This window comes from Trichosurus vulpecula, chromosome 2 (genome assembly GCF_011100635.1).
Source record: "Trichosurus vulpecula isolate mTriVul1 chromosome 2, mTriVul1.pri, whole genome shotgun sequence".
In the NCBI taxonomy this organism is placed as follows: domain Eukaryota; kingdom Metazoa; phylum Chordata; class Mammalia; order Diprotodontia; family Phalangeridae; genus Trichosurus; species Trichosurus vulpecula.
In genome coordinates this window covers 125,020,167-125,037,443 of record NC_050574.1, presented here as the reverse complement: position 1 = coordinate 125,037,443, position 17,277 = coordinate 125,020,167, and positions in this window count along the sequence as shown.

Below are 17,277 nucleotides of genomic sequence, written 5' to 3'. Positions count from 1 at the left end.
TACACGTACGCACTATAGGCCCCGCCCCTTCCACTTATTTCCTCTCCCTCCTCTTTCAGCGCAGCACACAGCTGCGCGTGTGCACTCCTCGCTCGCTGGCTCGCTGGCTCTCTAGCTCTCGGGGCGGGAGTTAGGGCAGCTCGAGAGCCGCGCATGCGCGGGGGGGGGATGCAGGTAGCACGGTTGGGCACGCGGTACAGGCCTGCCCGGCAGGCACTCGGTTTGCTGTCTTGTGCGCCTCTTTTTTTATTCATTTCCACCCCCCCCTCAATTTTGTTCGTTCCGTGGCGTCAGAGGCCCCGACCTCTATTTGCACAACAGGCCGTTCAGTCCCAATAGTGCATAAGCAGGATGGCCGCGTGCTTGGGGGGGGGGGGGGAGGGGCTCCCGGCGCTGCACCTCCTGAGCTGGGGAGCGGGCAGTCTTTGGCCAATAGTTTCCCTAAACCCCTTTTGCTCTTTAACTGGCCCGCTTGGTTCATCTGCTACTACCTCTAGGATCAAATACCCATCCTTCTGTTTTGCATTTAAAGCCCTAGCCCACTGGCTTTAGGCTACCTCATCAGGCTGATTACCCATCCCTCCCCTTCCTAGACTTAATGGACCATCTCCCATCTCCATGCCTTTGCCCAGGCTGAGCCCCATGCCTGGAATTCCTTCACTGCTCCTTGTCTCTGTTTACGTAGACGAGTCACTTTTACCAGTTTCCTTCTAAACTTAGGTCAAACACCATCTACTACCTGAGGCCTTTTCTGATCCCGGCACCCCCTCCCTCCCAACAAACACACACACCTTTCTCCCCAACAGTGTTATTCAGTCTTGTCTGACTCTTGGTGACCCCATTGGGGGTTTTCTTGGCAGAGATGCTGCAGTGGTTTCCCATTTCCTTCTCCTGCTCATTTCACAGATGAGGAAACTGAGACAAACGAGGTTAAGTGACTTGCCCAGGGTCATACAGCTTTTAGTGTTTGAAGCCAGATTCAAACTCATGAAGAAGACCCAGGAATTCCATACACTCCACCTGGCTAGCCCTCCCCAATGCAGGGGCCTTTTTATTTTAGATATACTTATCCATGGCGTCCCAAAGGTTTTAATGCAGTTTTAAGCTTTAATAGCTTCAAGGAGGAATAGGTAGAAACTGCACTAAGACTTTTGGGACACGCTTTATGTGTATACATTGTCTCCTCCTCCCTCCCTCTCCTCTACCCCATTAAAGGGTAAGCTCCTTGAGAACAGAGACTAAGAAAGAAAGGTCTTTCCTAGGAGGAGAGTGGCTTTGCGTTTCTAGGAATCCTAGTTGAAATAAGATTCAGGAACTGTGCCCCACAGGTATAACAACCTTATCCCCTCCTCTCATCTCCCTTCTATTCTGTTTCCCTTTTTTCCCCTCCCCTCCTCTCTCTCCCACACAGACACTGTCAGAGCTGGAACAGCCTTTGGAGCACAGAGTGTCTGTTTATAGGCCTCAGATTCTAGAATGTAGAATAGCCAAACCGAAAAAGGACCGCAGAAAGGTGGTCTCACTGATCTAGGCCAGAGGTGGGGGTGGGGATGAGGTCAAGGCCTTTCACTTCTCAGCCTTTCATTTTCAGCAGGCAGACCCCAAGAAGGGATTCCTGTGCCCCTTCTCTTTGTTACTTACCTACCCTTTCAAGAGCTTTCATGGACAGCATACCTAGCCACAATCCCCATAGACCTAGCGTGGGGAGAAACACATGGTACATGCTCAGGTTATTATGGAGAGGAAATGGAAATGCCTTAATGTGTCCCAAAAGCATTAGAACAACCTCTTGCCCCGCATCTGCCTGTGTGATAAAGTGGAACAAGCCTTGTACTTCAGTCAACAGCCATTCAGTGAGTCTTTCCTGGGTGCCAGGTGCGGTACTAAGTCCTGAGGACACAAATACAAAAGCCAACCAGCCCCTGCCCTCATGGGGATTGCATTCTACTACCAGGATGCCACTTGTTCACGGATAAGTAAATACAGAGGGCGTAAGTTATGAGGGCACTAATAATTCCGTGTCACAATTTCTGAATTCAAATCAGAGCTCCACTTCTTACTACCTGTGTGATACTGGACATTTTTTTTTCTGAACCTCAGTTTCCTCATCTGTAAAACAAGAATAAAAATCCTTGTGCCACCTACCCCCACAGGGTTAATAACTCATTTCTATAAAGTACTTTCCTCATAGCCACTCTGCAAGGTGGGCAGATAGTATGAAGTCAGTCAACCAATAGACGTTTATTAAGCACCTACTGTGTGTTAAGCGCTGTGCCGTGATCATTATTATTTCTGTTTTACAGATAGGAAAATGGATGACCAGAAAAGTGAATTGACATGCCTAAGTTACAGCCTAATAAATACAGGAATCAGGACATCAACTCAGTCTCCTGATGCTAAATTCATTGTTCTTTGCTGTTTGTAAACTGTAAAGTGTTAAAGAAATGTACATGTCTCTCCCTGTCCCTCCAAAAAAAACAAGTTTCAGAGTTCTTCACTTGGAAATTGTGTCTAATTTATTCTACTCATCTTCCAGTTGTCAAAGTAGCCACATCTTCCTCCCCTAAAAGGACATGTCTAGAGCTATCCCATTTCCCAGGTATTTCTGCTGATTATGTTGTTTCTTTTCCCTGCAGAGTCTCTCTTCTGAGATTATTAAGTGTTACAGAGTGCAGTGCCCAGCACTTGATAAGGGCTTGTAGAGTGATTGATTTTAAAGGCAAGGTGGCTATTAGGGCTTTGTGCACTGCTCTGCCTTGGAGGTGTTCCAAAGGGTTCTGTCCACTGATTGTTGCTGTTTTTGATGGGTTAAGAAATACCTTTCTCTACCATTTACAGAATTTTAGGGCTAGAAGGAAACATAGGATATTAGAGCCAGAAGGGTCTTTAGAGATCATGTGTTATTGTAGATATGATGAAGAGGTTACATGACTTACCCAAGGTCACGCAGACAGCAGAGTCAGAAAGGTGACCCAGTGACTCCTTTGCTCTTACCCTACACCAGAGGTATCAGACCTGTGGAGGAGCATGATGATGGGAAATATTTAACACAATTAATAAAAATACATATGATGCAGATGATAATGTGTGGTTTTCTAAGTCATTATACTGCTATAAGGATCCTTATTTAAGGTTTAAAGGCCCCAATTTCTATTTGAGTTTGACACTACTGCCATATATAACATTACCTCATCTAATCTATACCTGAGTAGATGTTTTCCCTATGACCTTCTGCCCAAATGATCATACACTTTCCACTTGACCTTCTGACTGTATAATAATAACTCATTTATATAGTGCTTTCACTTAAAGGTTTACATAGATAACATTTCGTGTTCTAATGTCCCTACCAGCTCTGACATTCTGAGTTCTAAAGTCTCTTCTGCTTCTCACATTCTGTATTCTAAGGTCCTTTCCACCTCTGACATTCTGGGTTCCAGGGTACCTCCTAGCTTAGATGTTTCATGCCCTAAGAGTCCTCCCAGCTCTGACATTCTATGTTCTAAGGCCCCCCTCCCAGCTCTGACATTCTATGTTCTGAGGCCCCTCCCACCTCTGACATTCTATGTTCTGAGGTCCCTCCCAGCTCTGAGATTCTGGGTTCTAGGTCCCTCCTTAGATGTTTCATGCTCCAAGGGTCCTTCCAGCTCTGATGTTCTATGTTCTAAGGTGCCTTTGAACTCTACCCACCCATTTTTATCTCATTCATCCTTGAGCCAGCCCCTCCCGAACTCTCTGGAACAGCCTGGTAAAGTGAAGAAAACATTAATGTTGGGTCCCAAGATCACTTAATCTCCCTTGGCCTCAGATTTCTTATATTTAAAAGCAGAGAGCTGGACTAGCCAGCCTCTGAGGTCCCTTCTAGCTCTACATACGTGATGATCCTCCCACCTCTATGAAGATGACTCCCCAATTTCGATCTCCATCCTTGACCTCTCCTGTTCTCCAGACCTGCATCTTCCACTGCCTCCAGGACCCCGGGATGTCTCCCTGACACCTCCATTAACCCCCCCCCCATAACTGAGCTTCCCTTTCCCACTAAACGTCCCCTTCTTTCTGTAGTCCCACCATTCAACTGATCACACATGTTTATTTATCCTTATGATATAACTTACTTCCCTTTTGCTTCTCATACTCACTGTGGTATAACGGGAAAAGCATGCTAGACTTGGAGTAAGAAGAGACTTGAGTTCCACTCTAGTCTCAATACTTATTATCTATGAAAACATGGACAAGTTGCAACCTCTGAACCTCAGTTTTGTCAGATGCAAAATGGGAGTGACACCTGTAATACCTCACCAAGCAAATGAAAGAGTATGTGTAAACAATTTTGCAAATTTTAAATACTATGTAAATGTCAGCTATCACCATCAACTATTTTGTTTAGTGTGTCACCACCTCCTATCTCTTCTGTCTTCAAAACACCTTTTGAACCCTCCCCTACCATTATCATACCATCCTAATTACTGATAGCCTGAAATATCAGGTCTTCATCCATCCTCTGCTCTTTCCCTCTCCAATGTGTTCTTCATAGACTAGCGGGATCAGCTTTCCTAGGTTCTAGAACTGTTCCAGAACTCATCCAGGATGGTTGAGGCACAGGGGAAAGTCGCCACCATTCGGGGCACCCTACCCTCTTCCTTTCGTCCTTTCCTGGGCTACTTGACTACTCACAAGGTTTGGAAGAGACAGGGGTAAACATCCCCATTCCTTTTGATGAGATAGAACACTGCTAGGCCTTCCCATCTGGCTTGCATCTGTTCTTCCCTGCAATCCTCTCAATACTGCGGTCTTAACCAAGTGACCTAACATTTCTGGCCTTGCTGTCCACCCCCAGATAAACCTTTAGGATTTCCAGGCTATCTCTCTGCAAAGGAACTTTCTTTTATGTGCTGTCTCTCCCCTCTTAGGGTGTGAGCCCCTTCAGAATAGTGACATCTAGATTCTTCTGTTCCTTATGCCCAGCACTTAGCAGAATGTCTAGTACACAATAAGTACTAAATACATGCTTTTCATTCATTCATTCACTCACATCCCTCCTCTACTCTTCTGTCCTAATTTCCAAGTATTCCCATCTAGGACGTGTCTTGCACTCTCACATCCACAATGCTCATTGGGTCTGGAATCTACTACCTTTCTTTACCTGCAAACTCCTGCCCATCATTTAAAGTCCAATTCAAATGATACCTCTTCCAGGAAGCCTTTACTGATCCTTCCATTTTGGAAACAGTCTTGCCTGCCCCTGCCCCCACCCCCCGACCCCCGACCTTACATATTGTTTTCCTTTGTAACTTTTTGTTTTACTTACCTGTCATGTAACACTGCATGTTATTACTATTACCTATGTTGTCTTATTCCCCCACTAGATGATAAGCTCCAGGGGGCCAGGTGCCATCCCTTATCGCAACTTTTTTTTATCTTCCCAATGTTTTAACTATATACAGTATACACTTCATATATGAATTCCATGTTCTGTCATTCCTCCCACTGTAATATCCTAAATGGAAGGCTCTGTTGGAAAATAGTGTGAGATAAGTTTAGGGGAGAGAAAGTTAGAGAGAACATTGAATGATACGGGAAAGAATCTGGATTTTTAATGGGAATGAGGAGCTCCAGAAGGCAGTATGATATATTGATAAGGGCAGAGGACGTAGGTAAAATCCTAGCTCTGTTTCTTGCTAACTTGCAGAACTTTAATTAAGTCACGTAACCTCTATGGTTTACTCTACAGTTACTGCTTTGTAAAATAGAATCAAGCGTCCTTGTACCATCTACTTCATAGGGTTGGAAAGTGCTTTATGAAAAGGGTCACACTATTAGTAGAAAGTGAATCAGGCAGAGTGTGGTGACACCTAGATTCTAACTCCAGCTCCCTGCCACAAATTCCCAGGGTAATTTGACACAAGCCATTTTCTTCCTCTGGGCCTCAGCCTCTAAGTACATAAACGGTGTGCAACAAGGGAAAACTCATTGTTTCAGAAGACCTGGGTTCAAATCTCACCTTACCACCTGCATGACCAAGTCATGCAAGTCTATTTACCAACTTTCCTGAGACTCAGTTTCCACAACTACAGAATGAAAGGGTTTAAACTGATTGGCCTCTGAGATTGAGATAGTGATACCTTCTAGCTTTAACAATCTAAGTTGTAAGGTCCCATCCAGCTCTGATCTTCTATGATACCCATCACAGTTCCCTAAAGTTGCTCTACCTAGCACTCTTGCCACTTATTACCTTTGTGACCCAGAGCAATTCTCTTGACTTCCCTTAACATAAAGAAGAACATTCTAACAATGATGGCTTCCATGCTGGAATGGACACCCCAGAGAGAAAAGGGAACTCCTCTTCATTGGGGATGTTCGAGCAGGAGTTAGATGACCCCCACGAGGTGGACTGGGGAGCAGAGTTCTTAACTTTTTGCATGGCATGGACCCCACAGGGAGTCCAGTAAAACCTATGGACCCCTGCTCAGAGTAATATTCTTTTAAAAAATTCACAACTGAAGAAAATGTTAAATTACCATTAGAGGTTAATGAAAATAGAGAATTTTTTTCCTATCCAAGTTCATGGACCCTCTGAAATCTATGTATGGACCCCAGGTTAACAAACTCCCACTGAGGGGGAGACTATTGAATTAGATGAGAGGTGAGATTAGATGCCCTCTAAAGTTCCTTCTGATTTAGATCTTACGGTTCAACGATTCTGAGTTTCTCGATTACTAATATTCTGTGATTCTAAGGTTCTAAGATTCTTTGATGCTAAAACTCCTTGGTTCTAATTTTCTAGAATTCTGAGGTGTCTCAGTTCTAGGATGCCCTGAATATATCAGAGATTTAGCCTTAGACTCTGGAAACAGGTACAGTTACTTCCTAGGTAAGCTCTTTTTCTAAGTGGTGCAGTAGAAAAATCCTGCTCTGCAGGGGCTGCGGAGGGGAGGGAAAAAAATGAGCAAAAAAGATGGAGGCTCCTAGTGTGTCCAGAATGGTAAGAAGGCTAGGGACTGATGGGGGAGGGGATTGGTGAGCGGGTACTCTCTGCATTGCAAGGCAATGGTCCAGTGTCATTCATGACTTGATGCCATGCTCAAAGGACAGGTTTACAAATTGTTGCAGGGATCCCTCCCACAGGCTGGGTTGAATTTCAAAAATCCCTGCAGAGACTGCTACCCCGCCTCCTTTCTCCTTGTCTGCTGTCCCCATCTCTCACTCTCCCCTCCCGCACTGATCCCTCCTTGCTTCATTCTTAGGACTACTGGGATACACCCTACCCCCCCACCCCCCACCACCTCTTGCCCTATGCCTTTTCATCCCATCCATAGTGGCCATGTAGCCCACTGGCAACTCAGGTGGGAGCTCCTGGGAGAAGAGCCCGGAAAGGGGTCAGGGGTTTGCTACAATAAGCCTCACAATAATTTCAGTTCCCTTGTATTTAATTTAAGGCAACCCACATTTACGTAACACCCATTGTATGCAGAGTTCTATGCTCTTGGGGAAGATCAAAAGTGGAAAGAGCTCCAGACTTCTATTTGGCCGAGACCTGTGTTAGAATCCTGCCTCTGACACTTGCTAGCTGTTTGGTTTTCTGCAAAGTACTTACTCTCTCTGATTCTCGGTTTTTTCCTCTGTAAAATGGGGCTAATAATACCCACAATGCTTACCTTTCAGGGTTGTAGAAAGGAGGACACAAGATAATTTAAGTAAAGGGCTTTGCAAATTTTAGAGCTCTGGATGTTCATTATTGTTGTTGTAATCATGGTTCCTATTGTTATTAGAAGGAGTCTCAGGGTTTAAGGATTTTTAGACCAGCAGAGGGATAAGACACAAAGAAAGCAAACTATAATAGGCCATATTACATAATAAGTTCAATAGAGATGGCCATCAGCATTAAAGGGAACCTGGCCAGCCTTGTTCCCTACTAGGCAGCCATGGGGATGTGATGGCACCAGAAGCTTTATCTGATCTTTCTATTTGTTAGCCCTTATTTTTTCCTGAAATTACCTTGTATTGATTGATCCTATGCACATGTTATTCCTTCCCAGTAGAATGTAAGCATCTAAAGGGAGGAGACTGGTTCATTTTTTGGTTTTGTATCTTCAGGCTTGGCACATACTAGGTCCTTAATAAAAATTTGTGGAATTGAACTAAATTAAAGTGAAAGGAATTAGCAGTCCAAAGAGATTGCTCTGTGAGATGTGAGGTGGAAACAAAGCTTCTTGAAGGAAGTATATTAAATATGAGAAAGCAAAATGAATGACTTACTGAGATTGTACTATATCCTAGACTCCCGGAGGGAAAAACAGACTAGTTGTAATAATTTTCTGTTGGCAAAAAATATCTTTGAGCGCTTAAAATTTCTCTGGTTTGAGTGGGATTATTTGGATATTTCCAGGTGATATTTGGGGTGGGGGTTTAATTAATTTTTTAATATTAAAAGAAATCTATTTCTCCACCTCTAGCTCCCACATCATTTTTTTCTTAAAAAGGGAAAAAATGACAAATATAATTAGTCAAGCAAAATAAATCACTTAAATGCCTATGTCCAAAAAATACGGGTTTCATTGTGCACCCTGAGTCCGTCACCTCTCTGTTAGTCCTCGAACCTCCAATGGTTCATCATTGGACCTCTAGAATTGTGCATAGATGGTCATTGTACTGATCAGAGTTCTTAAGGCTTTCAAAGTTGGTTGCTTATAAAATGTTGTTATTTGCAGTCAGTCAGAAAATGAACATTTATTAAGCACCTACTATGTGCCAGACATTGTACTAAACACCGGGGATACAAAAAGAGGCGAAAGACAAGTTCCTGACTTCACTCGAGTTCACAATCTAACGGGGGAGACAATAAGTAAACAAATATGTACAAACAAGCTACATACAGGACAAATGTTTTTTGTCCTTCATTCTGGAAGAGGACCAATGGCATCCATCAGGAGGGTGATGACTTGCAAGTGAATTGGATTTAAATGAGGCAGAGCTATGCAAAGTCACCAGCCTCACTCTCTCCTCTGGAGCCACCTGGGTCCAGTGGCAAAATATAGGTCTGAATGACTGGAGATGGTCCTGGATGCAGTGGGAGACCCTGACCTTTTTTAAGCTAAGGTCTTTCCCAGGTCTCAGTTTGTCTGAGGCAATACCCATTCAGTGATTAAGGCTAGGTAATACCTGAGGCAAAAGATGGCCTAGTTTGTCTACTCAAAAGAATCAGTCTGGAAGGGGAAGAGCCTCAGCATTTCTGGCCAGAACAGAAACAATTGCTATTTACACTCCCTCTGAGCCATCAAAACCCAAACAATGAGTGAGACTTCCCTAGGACCGATTATTGGCCTATCAGTACAGGACAAATAGGAAATAACTAAAAGAAGAAAGGCTTTTTTACTTATTATATTACACAATTTATTAGATCTTGCGATAAATTTTACATTAAAATTTTGGAATAAAACTCCTACAAGATTTCGTAACAGATGGATCAGGGAGACAACTTTGTGCAGTGATCAGCTGATAACATCATCAGGGGAGACACAAAACAAAGAGACAAATGCTCATCCAAAGTGCTTTCCATTGTCCAGTAGTGTGCGAGCACAGTCCAAATAGTTGAGAGAATCTTGACTGACAATCTCTGCCTTTAAGGAACTTACCTTCTATTGGAGGAGACAACAAATACCTGTAACACTGATTCCTGTGCCCCTCCCCCACTCCCATGGGAGGCCAGGTATGTTATATCACACTCCTTCCCCAAGGTTCTCTGATACCCTTGAGTATGAGCATATCTAGGCTCTGCGAATGATTCCAGTTCCCACAGATAGTGTTCCCTTAAATGTAGGTTCCTGGAACCCTTGTTCTATTTAACCAAGCAAAGTGGGACTTTTTGTTGTCTTTTGTTTTTGGAGTGCTCCTCAGCACTATGGAAATCAAGTGTCTTTGGGTGAGTTTTGCTTTTGTTTGTAGGAAGGCTCACACCCTTTTGCTAGTTAAGTCATGAGAGGTGTGAAGCCCTCAAGAGGTGTGAAATCCTCGAGGAGGTGTGAAACACTCAGGCCCTGAAAAAGGGTATATATACCCAGAGGATAGCCATTGAACTCAGAATCAAGAATTAAGAGAAGAGGACTCTCAGAACTGCAGGAGGAGAGGTTTTGTTTTGCGGCTCACTCATTGGAAGACTGTTGGTGTGGAGACTCTGGGTAGCCGTTAAGGAACCCCCCCCCCACCCCCGCCCCTGGGTTTTGAAAACTCAGATGTTGGTGGTTTTCTCTCTGGTAACTATGTACGTATAGCTTTGGTCAGACAGCTAGAAGCCTGTCTGTTGATTTGTGTTATTTGCTCTGTTTATGCTTTCTCTGTTTGTAATTTCTTTTTGTATTTGCTCTGAAGTTCAGGGTGCTGGCTTTTCCCCCTGAACTAAGTGAATGATGTATGTATGTGTGATTAAAGTAAGATTGTTAACCCCTTAATATTGCTTTCCTTAGAAAAGCAGATCAAAAAATCTGTGGTAGCAGCCCTCCTGTGTGCTTTTGTTGTTGGTCTTTTGCCCCCACAGCAGCTGCTAGCAACATTGTTGTTACAGCACTTAACAGTCAAATTGGCTTCTACAAAGTAATAGTTACTTCAAAAATTATAATCACAAATACAAAAACTTACTCCCCACAAGTAGGGCTTAATCCTTCATCCTACACCCCCTCAGTCTGGGGAGCAGCAAAGAATTGGATTCATAGCTTAGCTCAGGTACTTTAGAGCACAGTCTTGAATTCCAAGTCCAAAGGCCACCTTGGGCTCAAATCCCAGGCCTCCTGATTTCTCAGGGCTTCTGTGCAAGTCTGGGCAGTGGGCAACATACCACTGTCAATCCTGGCTTCAAGGTCACCATGGCTTGAACACTCTGTGGGGATCCCCATAGGCAACTGAAGCTGAGAAGGGCAAATAACAGAACAAGAGAACTCCAGACCCATTTCTCAGGGCTGGATTGTAAAAGGGCTCCTGCACTGTGGGTGAACTGTGATCTTCACTCTCTAGAAGCAGCAGGCAAGAGAGCACAAGAAAGAGACACTGTCTCAATCTGGTCAGTTTTAAAGATGCAGCTTCTTCTGGCTACACAGTCAATCAAATGAAGACAACTCCACCGGAGTGGTAAGAAAAGGAAGGGCAGGATGCACAGTGTCTCTCTATTAAGCAATCTGGGTCTGAACAGGGCAAGCCTTCTTCCATATGTTGATGTCTAGGGTTGTTGGAATCCCAAAATTCAAGGGCAAACAACACAAGTCCTTTCTGCCGTGAATTCAACCCAAGCCTTCTTTCAGCCAAAGACAAGGTTTATTAGAACATGGGTCAAGGTGGGTGAGATTTTAAGAATCCACACTATTGTGACACTTGTATTGACAAGCCAGTCAGATTGAATCTGAGCCATTGGCCAGACTCTTTAAGGAAACTGAGCATATTTGTAACTACAAACGGCCAGGTTCTTATGGAATCTGAGCAATTTAATGGGGGGCAAGATGGACCTTATATACAGAAAGACTGGGAAGGATCTAGGAGTGGCCAAGTAGTCTGGGGTAACTGGGAGGTAACTGAGAAGGACCCAGAAGAGCCAGGTGCCCCAGGTGAACGCCAGGGACCAGAACCACGAGGAAGGGGTCCAGATGGAATCGAGGAGTATCCATCTAGGGTGGGGCCAGGTGCAGACAATGAGGGCCACAGTGAAAGGATTATCAACTGGTGTATCAGCTAGGCCTGGGAAGGGCTGGGTGCCCCAGGTGAATGCCATCGACCTGGGCCATGTGGGAAAGTCGAGGGGTTTTTCCTTTTTGGGGTTCAGATCCCAAAGACATGGTCTTTTCCTTTTAGGGATTCAGATTGCATCCCCATCACACACATGTATTATCAGTAAATACAGAATAGTTACAAGGAACAATAATCAACTGTGAAGGGCTTGGCTACTCTGATCAATACAATTTTCCAAGACAATTTCAAAGGACTCATGATGAAAAAATGCTCTTAACTTCTAGAGAGAGAAAACTGATGAACTCTGAGAGCAAATTGAAGTGTAATTTTTTTGACTTCTTTATTTTTCTTGCTTTTTTTTTTCAATATGGCTAATATAGAAATACTTTTTGCATGACTTCACATGTATAATTAATATCATATTGTTTACCTTCTCAATGAGGTGGGGAGGAACTGGAGGAGAAAGTTTGAAAGTCAAAAAAAAATTTTAAAAAAGAATGTTTAAAATAAACAAATTTGAAGTAAAAAAAAATTGGATAGATACAAGGTAGTTAGGAAAGGACAGTACTAGCAGCTGAAATACCACAAGGCATTGTAAAAGAAGTTAAGGGGCACGGTGGGTGCCTGGGTCTGGAGTCAGGAAGACCTGAGTTCAGATCTAGCTTCAGACACTAAGTAGCTGTCTGCCTCAGTTTTCTTATCTATAAAATGAGGATGATGATAATAATAGCACCTACCTCCCACTCCCAGGGCTGTTGTGAGAATCAAATGAGATGTTTGTTAAGTGCTATGTAAATGCTAGCTATTATTAGAAGATAGTGTTGCAGCAAACCTTGAAGGGAAAGGGCCTTTGCAATGAGATCCACAGTCTTTCCTTTAAGATAACTCTTATTCTTTTTCTTATCATTACACCCTCCAACCTCTTAGTAAATGTGGCCTGTGAAGAAAGGAAAGGACAGAAAGGAAAGAAATTGATTGTGACCATACAAATTTCTTAGCCCACCATTCAAGGCCCCTCTATGGGTTGATTTGAATCTCTCTCTCTCTGTTTCACTGCACATAGTCTCTGCTCAAACCAACCTGGATGATTCCATTCACTTACTGTCCCTCCCCAACAAGCTTCCACAACTTTTCACCTGGTACTTTTTGTTCCATATGCCTACTGAAATCCTCTTCATCAAAATGCAAATCAAAACAACTCTGAGGTACCACATCACACTCGCCAGATTAGCTAACATGACAAGACAGGAAAATTATAAATGCTGGAGAAGATGTGGGAAAATTGGGACACAAATGCATTGTTAGTGGAGTTGTGAACTGATCCAACCATTCTGGAGAGCAATTTGGAACTATGCCCAAAGGGCTATAAAAATATGACCTTTGACCCAGCAATACCATTTCTAAGGCTGTATCCCAAATAGATCATAAAAATGGGGAAAGGATCCACACGTACAAAAATATTTATAGCTTCTTTTTGTGGTGGCCAAGAATTGGAAATTGAGGGGATGTCCATCAACTGGAGAATGTCTGAGAAAGTTGGTATATGAATGTAATGGAATAAGAAATATTGTGCTATAAGAAATGATGAGCAGGCAGATTTCAGAAAAACCTGGAAAGATGTATACGAACTGATGCTAAGTAAAGTGAGCAGGACCAGGAGAACATTGTACACAGTAACAGCCATATTGTGCGATGACTGACTTTGATAGACTTAGCCCTTCTCAGCAATGCAAGGACCTAAAACAACTCCAAAAGGCTCATGATGGAAAATGCTATCCACATCCAGAGAAAGAACTATGGAGGCTGAATGCAGATTACAGCATACTATTTGCTCTCTTTTTTTGTTTTGTTCTGTTCTGTTCTATTTTGTTTTTTCTTTCTCATGGTTCCTCCCATTCATTCTAATTCTCTTATACAACATGACTAATGTGAAAAAATGTTTAACAAGAATGTATATGTAGAGCCTATATGGGATTGCACAGTGTCTTAGGCTGAGGGGAGGGGAGGGAGGCAGAGAAAATTTAAAACCTAAAGTGAATGTTGCAAACTAAAAATAAATTAATTAATTTGTAATAAGAAAAAAAAAAGTTAAAAAAAAGAACTCCTCCTCTTTCCAGGCCCTTCTCAAGGAACCTTTTTGAATCTCTCCAGGCTAGGAATGCATTCTCTTTCAAGTGAGCTCCCATAACGCTATGTCTCACTCACCACCAACCCCATTGTCCTCTTCAGATTCTGTCTAGTGTAGTAGGCAGGGCTATCGCTGTTTGCTTAAGAGACAATGAACTTCTGAGGGCAGAACCTAGAACTACTGTTCGTCCTCCTTCTCCCCCATATTGTGAGTTGCCTGACTTAAAGGCCCAGGGATGCCACTTCTATGCCTCCCCGAAAGGCTTTGAACTACCAAAGGCAAGGCGGGGTAATCCACCTTTGTCTCCTCCCGTTGTACCCCAGCACAGAGTAGATGCTCCCTGAACATTTGTAGCATAAACAAATGAATGAATGAACGATGGAGCATAAGTGTGACGTGTCATCTCCAATTCTTACATGGGCCATTCCAGAAATCCCAGATACTTCTTCCATGCCTGCTGAGTATTTTAGAATGAGTGCCCAGTACTGGCTAAAAAAGGTCTCTGGCACCAACCCAACTCCACCCAACACAATCCAACCAGTCATGGGAAATTTGGAGCAGAGCTAGGCCACGTGTGGCATTATGTGAAGTGTGCTAAACTTAGAAACAGGAGATCTAATTTCTCTTTGAGGTCATGAAATTTTGGTCTTCATTAAGATAATCGTTGTTCAATTGTTTCAGTCATGTCTGACTCTTCATGACCCCATTTGGGATTTTCTTGGCAAAGATACTAGAGTAGTTTGTCATTTCCTTCTCTAGTGCATTTTACAGATGAGAAAACTGATGCTAACAGGTTAAGTGACTTGCCCAGGGCCACACAGCCAGCTCAGGTTTTCCTGACTCCAGGCCAGGTGCTCTATCTGCTGAGCCACATGGTTGCCCACTATTAAGATGATAGGATCATAGATTTAGAATCGGCAATCAGCTCATCCTATCCCTTTGTTTTGCAGTTGAGGAAACTGAGGCCCAGCAAAAGGAAGGGACTGATCCAATGTCACTTGGCTAATCCAAGATTAAAATTTAGGCACTCTCGCTGAATGGGTTCTGGACTCTCTGAACAAGCCTTTTCTATCACAAATGGCAGGGCCATTTATTTTATTTATTTAATGGAGGCAAGTAGGGGGAGCAGCAAATAGAATGGTCAGGGGTATACTAGAGACACCATGTAATGGCTCAGGAGGGCTGATTGTTAAATTTTTAGGGTGAGTTTTTACACAATGGAAATTGGCAAATGCTACAAATCAAGGCTTGATTTATGATTTTGCTGATTGTCTAGATTTAAGAAACCTATGGACAAAATGTTAATATCACAGATTAAACTTAAAGGTGTGTCATGCATGCATACATTCTCCCCCAGAGTATTGATTGCTAAACATTTACTGGAATGCCCCTGAGCATGCTAAACCTGAGTCCAGAAGACTTGAGTTCAAATCCAGCCTCAGACACTTAACAGCTGTGTGTGACCCTGGACAAGTCTCTTAAATTCTGTCTGCCTCATTTGCGTCATCTGTAAAATGAGGTTGATAGTAGCATCTACTTCCCAGAGTTGTTGTGAAGATAAAATGAGATATTTGTGAAGCATTTCGTAAACCTAAAGGTGCTATAAAATTTATCATCATCATTATTGCTACAATCCTAGAATAGGAAAGTACCTCCAGAGACTCTGTTGGGCTTAGCCTCTGTGATCAGTATAATTATTATCAATAATCCATAATAACACATAAGGAAGCCACAGCACATTAGCAGTGATAGTGTATGCTTGAGAAATGTCATAAAGATCATCAGAGACATCTGTAGCCTTGGGCAAGTAAGTCCCCTCATGTTTGTGAGCCTCCATTTCTTCATCTGTAAAATGAACAAGTTGGACTAAATGGTGTCTGAGGAACTTTCCAGCTCCAATGATATCTAATAATAATAATAACAGTAATAACAGATCCGACAGGAAAGAGGAAGCAGGCCAGTCACAGAGCAAGACTGAGGGAGGATGCCCCAAGTACTGCACTGGTATCCATGAAATCTTAAAATGACTGAGGGAAAGCCTCCTGTGTGGTCGATATATCATCTCTGATGGTTTTATGGGAATCTATGGACATGAATCACACAGGATGGATGTCAAAGCAAAGACTGGCTGTGAGTTGCTCTAGTCAAGTATCTAAGTGTTCAATTTAGCAGCTTTTATTAAGCATCTACTATGCACAAGGCACTGAGAGAAAGGCTAGGGATAAGAGACAAAAAAAAAAAGAAACAATCCCTGCATTCAGGAATTTGCTGCTGGAACCTTCCCTATGTGTTGTCTACCCTGTTAGAATGTGAGTTCCTTGAGAGCAGGGACTGGCTTACCTTTCAATTTGTATCCCAAGCACTTTGCACACAGTAAGCGCTTAATAAATGTTTTCTTCATCCACTGGTTCATTCTAGGCACTTCATTCTATTCTGTAATAGGAGGATAGAACATGTACAGAGATAAGGAAACGTAAAGTAATTTTGGGGGGAAAGAGTATTAAAAACCAAATAGATAAGGAAGCAGCTCGTAAAAGTAGGTTGTAGCTCAGCTGAGCCTTCAAGGACCAAGGGATTGATTCCAGAGGTGAGGAAGGAGAGTATGCCAGGCACAGGGAAGAGTCTGCCAAGGGGCAGAAGCAGGAGATGGGCTGCCCTTTAGGAAAACCTCAAATAGGTCAACTTGGCTGAGTGCTTGAGGGAAAGTAATGTGCAGTCAGCCTGGATTAATAGGTTTCAGTGGATCTTTCATCTCATTGACATGAACACTCTTTCCATGCAGGCAAATCGGAATAGTAGCGACAAGGATAATCTGTGCTCAGCTGGCCCAAGAGATTGTTCTCCCTGGGTGAATGGCGAGGGGAGCTTCAGCCAGCTGGCTTCAATCCTAGGCACAGGTTTTCTAGGGCGCCTGAGAGGATGAGGTCCTGTCTTGAGCCAAGATCGACCTAAGTTTGTCTGGAGGAATCCCTCTGCAGTCAACCTTCCTAGGCTGCTTTGGCTTTTAAATGGATGCTTCTGTTTCGTGCTGTAGTCACTGCCTCGGTCTTTAGCAGACAACCCCGAGGATGCTCCAGTTCTCACTGCAGTGACTCACACCCAGAATCTTAGGTAGCTACGCCCATTTTGTAGTCAGGGGTGAGAATTCTCTTGGCCCCAGAGACTTTTGCAGAAGGAGGCCACTGTGTTGCTGAGCGCTCTGAGTCTGACTAGGCCTGTCTATCACTTAGCGGCAGGTCAATAACTGCTTCCATCTCAGAATGAGAAAGGCCTTTCAATAGTTATTAGGGGCCAGAGTTGACATGTGTCTAAGCTACTAAGAATAAATAAACAAGATCCCATTCTTGTAGCATATTTAGGGTTTGCAAAGGGCTAGTCTCACAACAACCTCATGATGTAAAGAGGGCAAGTGTGGGGGAGTGTTAAAAATATTGGAAGAC